This window comes from Triticum urartu, chromosome 5, assembly GCF_003073215.2.
Source record: "Triticum urartu cultivar G1812 chromosome 5, Tu2.1, whole genome shotgun sequence".
In the NCBI taxonomy this organism is placed as follows: Eukaryota; Viridiplantae; Streptophyta; class Magnoliopsida; order Poales; family Poaceae; genus Triticum; species Triticum urartu.
The window spans coordinates 653200530-653214177 of NC_053026.1; the positions used below are offsets into that span (position 1 = coordinate 653200530).

The window sequence follows — 13648 nt, forward strand, 5'->3', positions numbered from 1 at the left end:
GAATCCCTCCTCTCTCCCTCACTCTCCCCCCTTTCTCCATAGGCTCTCCCATGGTGCTGCACACCTCCTCCTCCATGGCACCCAACGAGTTCACCTCCTCGCGTCACGTGCCTCATCGTACATGGCGCCAAAAGAGGGAGGCCTCCTCGCGCGGCCGGCGTCCCGGAGCTCGCCGGTCTTCCCCGCATCTCCATGCCACCACGTCGGACCAGCTCACCGCCGGCGACGAGCCCCAGTGCGCCCTCCATCTCATTCCTTTCTTCCTTGTTTGTCCTTTTCCCTCTCCACGCCCCTCCGATTTTACTCACCTCCCATGCCCATGCCTGCGCAGGTCGTCGACATGGCCAACGAGGAGCTCTCTGCCTTGGCCATGAAGAGGACCCTCACACCGTCGTCTTTCTCTCCTCTGCACTGGATCTGGTCCCTCTACAACAGCCGTCGCTGGGTCTAGTCTCCGCTGCCCGTCCGCACCTCCGACGACCTTTGTCATCGCTGGATCGAACCATTGACACCATTGATAGCACGCACGGGGTTGAGAATTTTTTGGTTTTTGAAATTAATAGTAGTAGCGCGGGTCACAGTCACGCGCTACAGATAGTTAGTAGTAGCGCGTGTCGAACCCGCGCTACTACTAACACACGTACTAGTAGCGCGGGATGCACCGCGCTACTACTACTAGTTAGCTGTAGCGCCGTAATAGTAGCGCAGGCACCCGCGCTACCACTAGCTTTTAACCAGTGCTACTACTAGCTTTTAAGTCGCGCTACTACTAGGCTTTTTCCTAGTAGTGAACATACAACAGTATGTGCTTGATTACTACTCTATTGCAAGGTTCAAAGCCACATATGCGTATGCCTTTCCTGCTATGGAGGGAAAACAACAATGGGACATGGTGGACCCTGGATTCAAGCTTTGCGCTCCAGTTCTGAAGAGAGCAGAAGGTAGACCAAGGAAAAGTCGAATCAGACCTCGTTGCGAAGGAGCTGGACTTGGAGCGAGGAAGCGTAAGTGCACAAGGTGTGGTGGGTCTGGTTATTTTGGTAAGTATTTGTTGGAAATATGCCCTAGAGGCAATAATAAATTGGTTATTATTATATTTCCTTATTCATGATAATCGTTTATTATCCATGCTAGAATTGTATTGATAGGAAACTCAGATACATGTGTGGATACATAGACAACACCATGTCCCTAGTAAGCCTCTAGTTGACTAGCTCGTTGATCAATAGATGGTTACGGTTTCCTGACCATGGACATTGGATGTCGTTGATAACGGGATCACATCATTAGGAGAATGATGTGATGGACAAGACCCAATCCTAAGCATAGCACAAGATCGTGTAGTTCGTATGCTAAAGCTTTTCTAATGTCAAGTATCATTTCCTTAGACCATGAGATTGTGCAACTCCCGGATACCGTAGGAATACTTTGGGTGTGCCAAATGTCACAACGTAACTGGGTGACTATAAAGGTACACTACAGGTATCTCCGAAAGTGTCTGTTGGGTTGGCACGAATCGAGACTGGGATTTGTCACTCCGTGTGACGGAGAGGTATCTCTGGGCCCACTCGGTAGGACATCATCATAATGTGCACAATGTGATCAAGGAGTTGATCACGGGATGATGTGTTACGAAACGAGTAAAGAGACTTGCCGGTAACGAGATTGAACAAGGTATCGGGATACCGACGATCGAATCTCGGGCAAGTACAATACCGCTAGACAAAGGGAATTGTATACGGGATTGATCGAATCCTTGACATCGTGGTTCATCCGATGAGATCATCATGGAACATGTGGGAACCAACATGGGTATCCAGATCCCGCTGTTGGTTATTGACCGGAGAACGTCTCGGTCATGTCTGCATGGTTCCCGAACCCGTAGGGTCTACACACTTAAGGTTCGATGGCGCTAGGGTTATAAAGTAAGTTTGTATGTGGTTACCGAATGTTGTTAGGAGTCCCGGATGAGATCCCGGACGTCACGAGGAGTTCCGGAATGGTCCGGAGGTAAAGATTTATATATGGGAAGTCCTGTTTTGGTCACCGGAAAAGTTTCGGGGTTTATCGGTAACGTACCGGGACCACCGGGAGGGTCCCGGGGGTCCACCAAGTGGGGCCACCAGCCCCGGAGGGCTTCATGGGCCAAGTGTGGAAGGGGACCAGCCCCAGGTGGGCTGGTGCGCCCCCCCACAAGGGCCCAAGGCGCAAGGGAGAGGAGAAGGGGGCAAACCCTAGGGCAGATGGGCCCTAAGGCCCATCCTGGTGCGTCTCCCTCTCCCCCTCCCCCTTGGCCACCCCCCTTAGATGGGATCTAGGCTGGCCGCCACCCCTAGGGGTGGAAACCCTAAAGGGGGCGCAGCCCCTCCCCTTCCCCTATATATAGTTGAGGTTTGGGCTGCTCATAACACGCGAGTTCCTCTCCTCTATATGACGCAGCCCTGCATTTCTCCTTCCTCCTCTCCCGCGGTGCTTGGCGAAGCCCTGCGGGATAGCCACGCTCCTCCATCACCACCACGCCGTTGTGCTGCTGCTGGATGGAGTCTTCCTCAACCTCTCCCTCTCTCCTTGCTGGATCAAGGCATGGGAGACGTCGTCGGGCTGTACGTGTGTTGAACGCGGAGGTGCCGTCCGTTCGGCACTAGGATCTCCGGTGATTTGGATCACGACGAGTACGACTCCTTCAACCCCGTTCTCTTGAACGCTTCCGCATAGCGATCTACAAGGGTATGTAGATGCACTCTCCTTCCCCTCGTTGCTGGTTTCTCCATAGATAGATCTTGGTGACACGTAGGAAAATTTTGAATTTCTGCTACGTTACCCAACAGTATTGTGATAACACAGTAGATCCAGCGTCCGGAGAGAGTTTCGATGAAGGCTTTGATGAAAATGTTGGTCAGCAGCCGGTTTCCTCAACATATGATGAAAATTATGGTCAACAACCGGTTGCATCAGATGAGGATTTTGACGAGGTTCCAAATGATGATGGTCAAGAGCCACATGATTTTGACGATGATCCAAAATATCCTCCAAATGATGATTCAAGTGAGGCTCCAAATGGTGATCCAAGTGAGGCTCCAAATGGTGATCCAAGTGAGGCTCCAAATGGTGACCAACCTTCTGTTGTTGTGAGTTCTGCTAGGTATGTAAATCTTGCAAATACTATTGTACATTTATCACTTAACGTGATCTCATTATCTTTTATGTTTTGCATAGCTCTGTGGTAGGTTTGAAGAAGACGAGCAAGGTACCGATAACCAAGAGGAGAAGATAAGAAGCAATGAGCACAAGCTGCACGAGGAGCAAAATGATGGCAAGAAGCTCAAGGAACAGACAGAAGCCCCAACGCTATTTATGAATAATTATGAAACATTATGAATAATATTGTATTTCTGTTGAATGATGTTGGACCTATGTTAGAACTATGTTTGAATGATGTTGGACCTGTGTTAGAACTTCAAATTTGACATGCTATATGGATGTAGGAATTCCTTTTTTTGATTTTTTAAATTTGTTTTGCTCATTTGAATTCTGGTCAAACTTAACTTTGACCAAGATTTAAACAAGTCTAAAACATCAAAAATGAAAAACTAAGCCTGTATCCTTCTTAGTCACTCCAAAATGAAGCTGTGGTGAGGCTTTTGAATTTTTCACGAAAAATGTGCTAAAAAAGAGGGGTCCAAAGGTAGGGTAAACGTCCTCATTTCTAAGCAAGGTTTTTTTTCAACCTTGTCTAAATCAGCCAAATAACTTTCCTACACATATTCTATATATACAGACTAAGTGCAATGGTTTTTCCATTTTTTTGATTTTTTTAATTTGTTTTGGTCATTTGAATTCTAGTCAAACTTAACTTTGACCAAGATTTAAACAAGTCTAAAACATCAAAAATGAAAAACTAAGCCTGGATCCTTCTTAGTCACTCCAAAATGAAGCCATGGTGAGGTTTTTGAAATTTTCATGAAAAATGTGCTAAAAAAGAGGGGTCCAAAGGTAGGGTAAATGGCCTCATTTCTAAGCAAGGTTTTTTTCCGACCTTGTCTAAATCAGCCAAATAACTTTCCTACACATATATTCTATATATACAGACTATGTGCATTGGTTTTTCCATTTTTTGATTTTTTAAATTTGATTTGCTCATTTGAATTCGGGTCAAACTTAACTTTGACCAAGATTTAAACAAGTCTAAAATATCAAAATGAAAAATTAAGCCTGGATCCTTCTTAGTCACTCCAAAATGAAGCTGTGGTGAGTTTTTTGAAATTTTCATGTTCATTTCCTCAAGACACTTCTCTTCACTTCATACAAGAGAGTTTTAGATACTTGAGATATCACATATATAAGACACATGAAATTTTCATTTAAATGTATGTAAACCTTGTTATCAACTTAAATCATTAGTACATGATATAAGAAGACTATGTGCACAGGTTTTTCATTTTTCTGTTTTTTATTTAATTTATTATGCTCATTTCAAATCTGGTCAAACCTATCTTTGACTGCTCCAAACCCCTCCCAAACCCCGCTAACCCTTGCGCTGAACAAGGACTGTCCATCTAACCCTAGCGACGATCAAGGACCGTCGATCTAACCCTTCTAGAATGAATCTGCGGGGAGGAGGTGGCGATCCGCGAGATGCAATCTGATTGGCTGGGAGATTGTCTTTTCTCAACAAGTACCGGGCGCGCTGGATGGACCGTTGGGCTGTCTCGCTGCCCATCGGTCTGAGACTGCAGTTAATAGCCCGCCTCAGCCTTTCCAGGCCTGCATGCATGGGAAGGGCGGTGACGTGGGTTTGCATGCGCGGGAGGCGGACGTGCATGCATGCGAGCGAGGCGAGCTAGGCGAGCTAGGTGGCCATGCATGTATTGATTCAGAGTTAGGCCACTGTTTCAGATTACGGCAGTGGTTCAGATTACGGCAGCAAGTCAGATGCACGCGCCCAGTCAAAGAGCTTTCCTATGCAGTGATTTACACACGCACCCATGCATCGTTTCCGTGCAAAAATTTAAGGGTTCCAAAACGTAACGGATACACACACGTGTCCGGATTCACACACGCACTGTTTTCATCCCTTCTCTCTTCCTCTCCCACCCACAGGCCTATAAATGGGGTGCCTCTCTTTCTCTCCCACTCACCACCCAAAAGCCAGATCCATTCTCTCCAACTTCAAACACCCAAGCGACCGAGCCCTCTCCAAGCGACCAAGTGAAGATGCAGTACAACGGGCCGACCTTCCTTCGTCCGCCTGTCGTGCCGGAGCTGCGCTACCCACTGGGCGTGCTCGTGGAGAGGGAGCTCCGTGTGTGGGCGACTTCAAGGTGGAGGGGGTCCGTCAAGCTCACCCGCGCTTTTCTCAGAGCCGGCTATGCCCACCTCCCACGGGGCTTGCCTAGGATGTTCACCCTCAACGAGGTTCGTGACCGCGGCGGCATCCTCCTACTGCTCATGGTCACCTTCACCAACAAGTTTGACGCGCGCGAGCTTCTCGGCCAAGTCTTTTGGTGGGGCTGCGAGTCCATCTTCTTCACGGTGTACAACATCTTCACCAACTACGAGAGCATCTTCCCCACTCCAGGCCAGATGCACTCCCTTCCCTATGACGACGATGAGGAGGAGGAGATGTGAAGTTGAAGACGGTGTTGAAGGGGCGCGCGGCCAAGGTGGAAGAAGGAGGTCAACATGAAGATGTTCAAGAAGGGGTGCGATCCCGGAGTCAAGCTCGTCATGTTTTAGTTTTATCGTTTTTATTTTGTTGCTTTTCTATGTCGTGTGTGCCGTGCCGTGTCGTGTCGTGTCCGTGAGCTTATTTATGGGTACCCTTCTATGTAAGGGTACAGTGTGTTGCATCTTATCTATCCAAGTTATTATGTGTGTTTAAAAATGTCCATGCCCAAACATATCATTTCTTGCCTAAACCAAGTCATGAACTCATGCAAATTTATTCCCTTTAAATCCTAAACCAAGTGCCACTCTAACCAAAATCATGTGGCAGTGCAAACATACATTTTCAACCCTACAAAATTTCAGTGCAAAACAAAGGAAAACCACTCTCACGCGTGTGCAAACATTCAGTACAAACAAACGGTCTCACTATGTATACATTCCTTCCCTACCCATATCAAAGTCTTTCCATCTGTCCTAGTGGTTACCAGCGCAGCCCTGAACGCCACAAACCCACGCGGTCCTGGGTTTGAGTCCCCAGCCGCACCAAATTTTTGTGCATTTTCCACCCTTCATTTTTAGACAAATTATTTTTTTCTCAATGTAATGCCCTTAAAAAATGTTCATTAATTTTGGCACCAGGTGTAAACCTCTACCGGAGCTGAGGCACATTTTCCATGACATTTTGGTCTTTGATTTAAATCACGGTGTATTTGAATTGGAGTAATTAAATTGCTATTAAATATTTAACAGCTCCAAAAAAATTCTAAAATTAATTGTTTGGCTCTGGAATAATTCAATTACCTTCCACAAAAAGTTTCAACATTATGATTTACCGCCTAAATTAAACCAGAACAGAAAACAAAAAAACACGCAAGAGAACCACCGAATGGGCCTAATTGGATGCAGTTGGCCCATTAGTCTAGCCGACACTCGGCTCTACGCTCTGAATTTGGCCCACGGAGAAACCTTTTTTTGACAGAAAGGCAGAGAAGAGAGTTGCATTTCATTGATCAAAAGTTTCTGAATTCCTCATTTCTTCTCTTTTTTTCAACATATTTAATTGTTGGTCACTTCTTCTCTTTTTTTCAACATTTAAACAACTTTGACCAACATTTAAACTAGGTGAATTTCTCATACAATTTCAAGCTTACAAATTCCTTCATAATTCATGCATTTCCATACATTTTCAACATTACAACCAGTGCGATTACCATACCTACAAATGCCCAAAAGTAATTGCAAATGGGTATTGGTATTTGTGCTTGATCTTCAAGCTTCCTAACCTTCTTCTTCAACATCCTAAGCTCAACAACTAGCTCTCTGTCAGTGCGTGCTTCGCCCTCCATCTCTTCTTCCGAAGCTCGTGCTGCGGCCACTGCCGTTCGTGATAGCATGCGGAACCATTCTTCATGCTCTTCTTGCAGTTCATTCATCAGAGTCTTGGGCAGAGCATCGACCCAAATAAAGAAGCATTTCACCTGCATGAATGCCAAACAGATCAACCCATTGCTCAAAGATCCCGACCATGAAAATGGTGCAATTGCCCCGATTCTTACCCCATTCTCGCTGCACATGTAGAACGGACGATTCTGGTTCCTCGGTGTGTGAGAAACCCTCCGATCAACGCCCGCCCGACACCGCGGACAGACGAAGATAGACATGTCCACACACGCCCGGCTCTGCATCCGCGAGGTGGCGTGGGAGCTTGAGGAAGACATGGAGCTCGGAGCCGAAGGGGATCTCAACGCCGCCGCGCCCTCCACAGCTAGCTTCCCACCACCGTGCTGTCTTTCTCTCTCTCTCTCTCTCGCCGTGGTCACCGACGTGCTCTCTGTCGCCATGGTCACCGCCGCTGTCTTTCGCCCGCTTATATAGCACACCCGCAATGGCTCTCTGCTCAATGGCCCTCTGCTGGGTCCCACAAGCCACACGTGCAACGGTCTGATCGTCTAGGGCATCTCTGCCGCCTGGTCCCACCTGTAAGGGCCGAGTCAAAAGGTTGACCTGACGGAGACGACAGAGTTCACGAAACGAGTTGGTGCGCACGGACTAGGGGCAAAACTGAGCATGATTCGCATCTGAGGGCAAAACTGAGCACATGAACACCACTAAGGGTAAAAGGATAATTAACCCTATATATTTTGTGTGTACCACTTTAAGTTTATTTGCACACTAATCCAAAACATAACATTTATGTAACTTTAGCTTTCGTGATGACGAATGGGGAATCAATGATTCTATGCAGTGGCATGTCTCGAGCATGAGACGAGGTCAAAAGTTATAAAACACGATTGAGGAGGGTAATTAACACACCACCTTGGGTGTGTGCATCTTAGTTATGCAGAGGTCGGGTGAAATGCTTAATTTTTTTTAAGTAATAAAGTGCTCCTTCTCCAAAAAAATTAACAAATCAGCGGACATTCTCGTACCTTTACTACTTACTCCCTCAGATCCAAAATAATTTAATATATTTTTTTGAAAGGAGGATGACCCCCGGCAAATAATTGAATCTATAGGTTCTCTTAACTCAAACATGTTTCTTCTTCCATGTATTCTTTATTTCCTTTTCCTCTTCTTTTCTGTGTTCAGTCTTTTGGAGGAAGGGACGCAGCCGGAAGGGGGAGATTTGTGAAGGGTGAGTCTTTGAGTGAAAGGCAATAAGTTTGATCAAGTCTATTAAAAAACAAAATCGCTGCACAAAACATTTAAAAGCGATTGTGTTTTTTAGCTCCTCAGATGTTATTTTTGGATGGAATTTTGGAAGAGCCTCAAACACTTGATAGAGTTTGATATCGCAAAAATTCAGAGTTTTTGGATTTTGTTTGATACCCTTTTCTCAGCTTTTTTGCTAACTTGGGTGTAGTACACCTGAGAATAGAAAATCGAATCTCGTTAATTAGCCCCCTCAAAAGCGTTGTATGTCTTTTGACCCCATCTAAACTCATGCTCAAGACCTGCCACAACATAGAATCATGGATTCACTATTAGTCGTCTTGAAATCTAATGTTACAAGAAGTCTTATGTGCATTTAATGTTTGGATTAGTGTGCGTATAAACTGAAAGTGTTATACACACAATATATATGTTAGAATATTAGGCAATTTTGTGAATAATTCCAGTAAATAATTCATGACTAGAACACTAATTAGCAGGCAACACCGTAGCATACTAGATGAACATGAAAATATGCACAACATCGCACATGTAACAACAACTACAATTCTAGACATGACTAGATCACGACAGACACACTGTTTGTTAGTAGTGTAGTGTGGCCTAACGATCGGTTGTTGACAGTGTTGAACACAATGAGTAGTGTCGCATGACTTGGACGGAATACGACCCATGGTAATGAACTTGAGCAGTGGCACAGAGCGCTTTTCCTAATTCGTCCTGCAACAACATGCGACCTGGCAACATCTGCACCAGACGAGCTTAGGTCTTGCCGGCGAGGCTCACAGCACCACCTGCAGCTGTGGGCGATCAGATGTGCCTGAGACAAATCGAACCGCCGCCGCCATGGGGGCCCACAACCCAAAACCACCACGCTACCCACCGCTACCGACGCCACAAATGCTCCCACCCTTTCGCTGCAGCACTACTTAGGGGCAGCGTCCCATGCCACTGCCCACCAAACGGTGAGGAGAGGCTACCCCTGCGTAGCCATCACTTATCGGGTTTAGTAGCAACGGGAGGGGACGAGATCGCCGGTGGGTACACCCCCCTCCCGGCCCATCGCTCGTGGGAGCTAGCTGGGGGCGAGGGGGATTTTGTTTTTCCTTTCACCGTCCAATGATCCATATTCATTTTCTCATTTTTGGACCTAAATATAAAATTCTATTATTGTGGTCTACCAAAGATGCCCCCCACTCATGAAGCAAATCCCGATGGAGTACGATCTATTGAGCTCGGTAGTTTGCTACGTCTCTATTGGAGCAATAATTGCCTCCTTATGTTTTGGAGATTGTTGTCATAAACAGTGATGGACTAATGTGTTTGCTAGTGCACAGAGAGTAACAAGTCCCTAAAGTCATCAGGAGTTCAGTACAAACTCCAAAGATAATCTCCTGCCAGGCAGCAAAGATTATCACCAAAGATTATGTATGTCAAAAGTGAACCCCAAAATTGTTTATGTGAAGCAATTGGTTCGGTGCCTATCCAAAGAAATTGATTGCAGCCGGGAAGTTTTGAAGACGAAGCGAAGACGTAGTATCTGTTTCATAGTTCATCTTTCTCTTTCTTGAGTCATAGGACCACCGTATTATTGAGGGGTATAGCATCTGATGCTAAACCCAAATCCTATGTGAGATGAGAGATATCTCTTTGTGTTCCAAATAAATACTTGTCAGCAAAATACAGAGTTCTTCTTCACTACGAGAGATTTGATTCGGACCAAGGAGTTAGCATTACTTGCTCTGCAAGAAATGTTATCGTTGTGCTAAAAAATCCGACAGTTAGATATGTGTCGGTTGGAGATTGGCTTAGTGGTCATGTCCAAAATTCTTTTCCCATCGGAAAGACCGCGACTATAAATAGCCCACCCCATCCAACATGCACAGTTGGTTGCTCTGTGTGATTCTGAGAAGATTGAGTGAGCACCATCTCACCTGAGTGATTTGAGTTTAAAATCCACCGAGATAAAAACCCAGAGCCCAAAAAAATTAGATAGTGTTATAGCATCACTAGAATCTATGTCTAGTACGCTTCACCTATTACTCTTGAGAGTTGCGAACTCTCTAGATGGTTAGGTGTCAAATTCTTCAGTGACCAAGAGTAATTGTGGTTCACGAAGAAGTCTGTAAACATTCAGAGATCATGAGTGATCGACATTGATTGATGAATCAGTTGTCGAGGAGAATAGGACGAAGAGAGTTTATCTTGTTCAATCATGAACACCTTCAACTAGACATAGTCCTTTTGCAGAAGGGCGAACTGGCCTACCAAATTGTCTGTCGCCATCGAGCATCACCGGTTACCTCTAGACTCAATTTACATTTGACTACATGATGCATGTTAAGTTTCGGTTAAGTGTTTGCTTTTGATGCATGCCTCGGTTCTCACTCGCTAGTTAATATTCACTCTCTGTTTACTGTTTATCTGCTGCTGTGTTATGAGAGATTTGAAGTTTTCAAAAAAAAATTAAATCTCCCATTCACCCCCTCCCCATAGACATACTTCGTTCTTACACTCTCCTCCTTCCCTATATCTTTCATCCCTCTCCTCCGCAAGCTCGGTAGGTAGATATCTGTCTTTTCCTTTTCCTTTCCTTCTATATCCTCTCGTTATCTTGGTTTTTCTAATGGAGCAGCCGCCTCCTATATAGGTTATTTTCAGGCAACCACTAGAGGTTCATGTTGACATCTGAGCCGGTGGTATGTGGGGCAATATGTTAGGGCTAACAATTAGCCATGCCGTCGTTGCAAATTGGCACCGATGCTTATTTTGATAATTTTTTTGCGGCTGTGATAGGCAGCACCTTCATGTCCTCCTAATGGAACCCACATCCTAGTAAACTAAAGCAGAAAATCTGATTACATATCCCTAGGATAAAGACACTAACAGCTATACAAAAGTACCATATAAAAGAAAAATATCCGGAAGATTCTTACGGATACTAATTAACTTGATGATGTTTGCCATGGTGTGGTTTACTCTATGTGCTCCACTTAAATTATCTGCCCCGTGCGAAGCGACTTCGTGGATGCCAGCCAGCTAGACCAAAGAAGTAGAAGTCAAAAGCCACTTAAGAATCATCATAAGACCTCTACAATCCGCAGACAACTAATTAACTAATTGACTACAAACTCTCATTTCCTCAATCCCAGCCTGTATATAAAAGCATCCAAAGACCTCTACAATCCACAGACAACTAATTAACTACAACTCTAATAATCATAATGCTAGATTGCATATATAAGCATCCAAAGACCTCTACAATCACAGTAGTTGCACTTTGAGATATGGGCATTTTTGTTCCTCAATACATAGCTTTGTGTGGAGTTACACTTGTGATTGGATGGCTTGTACAGTGGGTATACAAATGGATTAACCCGGTTTGCAACGGGGTTCTTCCTCCTGGCTCCATGGGATTCCCTGTGATTGGTGAGACCTTGGACTTCTTAAAGGCAAGCCCTTCCCTAGACATCCCTGACTTCTACAAACTAAGGATGAAAAGGTACCGCTTGAATGGAGATCGATCCATGTTATACTATTGCTTGTCATGTTTTTTCATTGCAAGAAATCATATGCTCGAAAACAAGTAACTCTGTGGTTACTGCTTGCTCAGGTACGGCCCGATTTTCAAGACAAGCTTGCTGGGGCAGCGTGTGGTTATTTCAACCAACCCGGAGATGAATCGGTTTATCCTCCAGCAGGAAGACACATTGTTCCGTATTTGGTTCCCCCGGGCACTGGCAAAAATATTCGGGGAGAAGAGCCTGGAAGCCTTCCATGGCAAAACCCACAAGTTCATCCGAAGATGCGCCCACACGCTGTTGGGTATCCAGACTCTCAAAGATGTGCTCCTTCCTGAGATGGAGGCCGCTGTGAGAGAGCGCCTTGCCGCATGGGCCACCAAGCCGAGCGTCGATGTGCGCAGCGGTGCGCCCGACGTAAGTGCACACACACATGCCTTGGTTACCATCCCATTTCTTCTTCCTGCCCTACTTGCACGAAATTTTATAAGTTGCTCGATCCTGCATCTACATACCTTGTATGAGAGCAAGTTAATGCTAGCTAGATACTGTCGTCGTTGCAGCTTCTGTTTGAGCTGGTGATGAAGAAGTGCCTTGGTTTTGATTCCACCAAGTCGGGACAACTGCGGAGCACGTTTGATGTGCTTTTCACAGAGCTCTTATCCTTTCCGATATATTTTCCCGGGACATCATTTTACCGATGCATGCAGGTACATACATGCACAAATTAATTTTTGGATTTCGCTAAAAATCTTATGTCAGATTTTCAATCATGTCATGGCAAATTACATGGTCGTGGCATGGCGATTCCCTTCAGCAAGCATGCCAAATTCTTGCCATGTTCAGTTTTTGCTAGGATTTGCCATGCTCGCCGAAAGGAATTCTCATGCCGTAACAACATAATTTGTCATAGAAAATGTTCGATTTGCGATGTTTAAAAATCTGACATCTGAATTTTAACATTCTCATTTCCCCCCTTCCTTTTTCCAAGATCAAGGGCCGGGGCCATTGTCCCTTCACCATAAATTAGAGGGCGGATATATATTTTGAGTTTTGGTTTTGATTGACAAACGTGGATTAAACTGCCCCTAAAGGTAATTAACAGTTGATATGCTTTGCGCGTGCAGGCAAGGAAAATTGTGCAGAAGACAGTCCGGGACACGTTGGCAGAGAGGTTAAGTGCACCAAGGAATAAACATGGCGACCTCCTTGACATAATTATCGAAGAGCTGCGCGCTGAAAGAGACATCACTAAGTGAGAATTTGGCTGTTGATATTGTCTCAGCGTTGTTGTTCGGCAGCGTCTTCACGCTATCAGGAGTCATCGCTGTAGCATTCAAGTCACTCCATGACAACCCAGACGTTGTCCATGCCCTCGAGGTTCGTTGTGTTAATTTCATGGTAGTACTACTATATACTCATTCCGTCTCAAAATAAGTGCTGTATAAATTTATACTAAATCAGCGGCACTTACTTTGGGTCGGAGGGAGTATAATGCATTAGTTTTTGGTTAGCAGATGTAGATGAAAAAAGTTCATGCTATATGATAGCAATTAGCAACGATGATATATAATTTAACGTAAATATCTTTTATGGGAAGATCATGAGAGCAAAAGAATCGAGTGTACCTGGTCAAATCAGCCCACAAATCACAAGTCTAATAAACCAAAATAACATATTAGATTAGCAAGATGGCGTATGTGTTGGACCTGGTTTCAACATTTGTCATTAGTTTTTGGTTAGCAGATGTAGATGAAAAAAGTAGTGATACCATGCATGTGGGCTGC

The 13648-nt window shown here is 45.0% G+C and overlaps 1 pseudogene; it reads left to right on the forward strand.

Moving 5' to 3' along the window:
• The first annotated feature begins 11750 nt into the window (after positions 1 to 11750).
• On the forward strand, positions 11751 to 13613 carry LOC125507637 (annotated as a pseudogene).
• The last annotated feature ends 35 nt before the right edge of the window (positions 13614 to 13648 follow it).